Below are 2,897 nucleotides of genomic sequence, written 5' to 3'. Positions count from 1 at the left end.
CCCCCCCCCCCCTCCCTGCCCGACACCAGTCAGCGACTGGGGGGTGGGGGGTTCCCCTGGCGGATAATCGCACTGACGGGGGGTTGTCCCCCTGTGACCACTTCCAGAAGTGGCGTGGCCACTTTTGCTGGCTGCCCCACTCTCCTGGCAGTGCTCACAGAGGGGGACCGGCGCTCTAGCCTGCCCCCCTGCCTGTTGCCTAAACAGGGAGCGCAGCCTGACAGGGGGTGCACCAGTGCTCTCAGGGGGTGCGCATGCATCCCCGTGCACCCCCTATGTGTTGCCACTGCTTAGGGCAGTGGTTCCCAATCTGTGGTATGTGTACCACCACCTGTAAGTGGTATGTGTTAACAGATTCCTTATAATTACTTTATATGGCAAAAATTTGCTGGTGGCACTTAAGGTTGCATCATTTTAAATTGGTGGTACGTAATCTGTCAGAGTTTGGGAACCGCTGTTTTACGGTTAGATTATGAATCCAATGTTCATCTGAATAAGCAGCTACGCACAGGAGGAGTCATAGTGTAATCACTGAGAATACTTTGGTGAGTAATAGATCACCTTTGTAAGGAACAGATCCAAATCACCCTTTGTAGAGTGCTTGTCACTGTGGCAACAGGTGTTAAGCAAGGGGTGAAAAAAAAAAGGATCCTCAGGTCAGAAAGCAACCTCTAGATTGCTCAATATTCAGTATTGGTTTTGGGTAGAATTACAAAATGAACAAGAAAGCAATGCTGTACAAATAATGGAGCTGGAATTAAAGAAGACTTTTCATCTAGTTACTCACAAGCCCTTACTTGAAAATAAAATATTTTACCAGACTTAGATAAGAATACTGCCATGGGGAAAGAAAACTGGTTGAAGACCAAGAACAAAGAGTGCTCATAAATAGTGCTATACCAAGTAGGTAGGAGGTGTCTAGTGGGATCAGTGATAGGTCCTGTCTTATATTATACCTTCATTAGTGAAAGAGGGAGTAAACAGAATATTAATGACACATGCAAGTGATACTAAACTGGAGGCCTTGTAAAATTAGCTTATCTAAATGTTAACTCAGAGGGACTATAACAAGTGCACACGTGTATTTGATGGGGCAAAACAAAGCAAGGAGAAAAAATGTTGAAGGGAGTCCAATGGGATATAACTAGAAATAGTGGGAAGCAATTAAGGAAGAGAAAATGTGGGCTGAATATTAAAAAAAAATCCTAGGAATCCTTTTACATTTTTAAAATAATCTACCAATGGAAATGTGAGAAGTCCCATTTCATGAGCTTTTAAAAAATGAAATGAGCCAAAGAAACAACAAATAGTGATGGTGAAATCCTGTAGTTGTGGGGGATAAATTGGATGTGGTGATGGTTATTAGAAATTTCCATCCCCAACCTCTCCAGCTCTAGAGAGGTAATTAGCTTTGTTAGTGTGAAGTTTAGCAGAATGCAGGGCAGTGTGGTAACAAAGGGCATTTGTAAACGTACTTTTTTGTGCTGTGATGCATCAGAGATGCGCTGCATCAGACAAGCCTCAATTGATTGAGTCTGCTTCGCATGCAAGCAGATGCACCCAGCATTTGCATAAAATGGCAAAATACATGTCAGTGCTAAGAAAATGAAGGCAATGCACTGTTGAACTAAAACACCTTCTATGTGTTTTAGTTCAAAAGGGTGCTGCCACCATTTTTTCAGTGCTGATACACATTTCACCGTTTATACAAATAGACGCAATGCCGTGCTGGGCACTTTAGATATGTGTGTGACACAGTGCCAGGTATTTTTTAAAAATGCCCATACAGACTCTTTCAGAAGGCAGAAACTTTTGTAGGTTACAACCTACTTTGTCAGATGTTATGAATGGACCTGAAGAGTATATCCACCCTGTGCAAGTCCATTAATACGATATGACAAAGTCAGCTGTGAGTTACAACAGCTCATACCTCTCTGAATAAATTAGTCTCTATGGTGCCACATGGCTCTGCCTTCTGCCTTATACCTTTGTGATAATCCAAGTTGTAAAACATTACATTTGAAAAGTAAGTACTTTCAGAAATAGACAAGGAACTGAGAAATTCCTAATTCTAAATTATAAGGAAGAGATCATGTGTGTTTGAACTTGATTACAATTTGAGGAACTGAACTTTGTGCTGCCTTGTGAATTGCACAGAGGGAGTCCCGGCAATGTACGGCCTATGATAAATTTTGGTGCCTGTGACAGGAGTACCTCTACTAGAGTCTTTCTATTGGTGACTCCACCCTCCTGTTATGGGCCAACCACCTGCCTACTTGCCTGCCATGCCTTGATCTTACTTGATTAATTAATAGATGTAATTAGCAGGAGGCTACCCATTGTTTTTGCCCCGGTGCCAGGGGGCACTATCTGTGGCTCCTTTTCTTCCCCTACACTGCAGCCCAAGCCTCGCAGATGGTACTGACGTGGTTTTGACCTGGACCCTGTTGTAATTTGGCCCTCTCCTTGACTTCCCTGGGCTTCCACCACCCTGTCTCGTCTCGTGCCTTCCTGGTACTCTGCCGCCCCCTTGCCCTGGGACTGGGGACAGTGCACCCCAAAAATGCCATGCCCTCTCTGGCGCCAGGGTCCCCATGCTACCGTGGAGCACCTGTGAGGCCTCCTCCAACCCCTAACAGCCTCACCCGGTCCTCTGGACTTATGAAACTACAAATAAAAACTCAAGCCCCTGGGCCATAACGAAAAGTCTCATTCAATCCCTACCAGGGAATTCTCCACCCATAACAGCAGACAGGAGCTGCTCGGGCTGTCAGGCTTCTCCACTCCGCTTGCCCCGACAGAGCTCCTTCTCCCACAGCTGCCAGCGGAGCACTGCCCTCCTTGTCTCACTCCTGGGGTTTATATGTGCCAGGCCCTGCCCCTTCCTGTCAGCTGAC

At 45.6% G+C, this 2,897-nt stretch overlaps 1 protein-coding gene across 1 annotated transcript in view; it reads right to left on the bottom strand.

Moving 5' to 3' along the window:
- The window catches only part of LARGE1 (LARGE xylosyl- and glucuronyltransferase 1), a 363,795-nt gene that overhangs the window by 77,459 nt on the left and 283,439 nt on the right, over positions 1-2,897 (bottom strand). The window lies entirely within an intron of this gene.

Source organism: Gavialis gangeticus, unplaced genomic scaffold (assembly GCF_001723915.1).
Source record: "Gavialis gangeticus isolate Ggan-Ray unplaced genomic scaffold, GavGan_comp1, whole genome shotgun sequence".
NCBI classification, from domain to species: domain Eukaryota; kingdom Metazoa; phylum Chordata; order Crocodylia; family Gavialidae; genus Gavialis; species Gavialis gangeticus.
The sequence above is the reverse complement of the archived record's forward strand: the minus strand, read 5'-3'. Positions and strand labels throughout refer to the sequence as shown.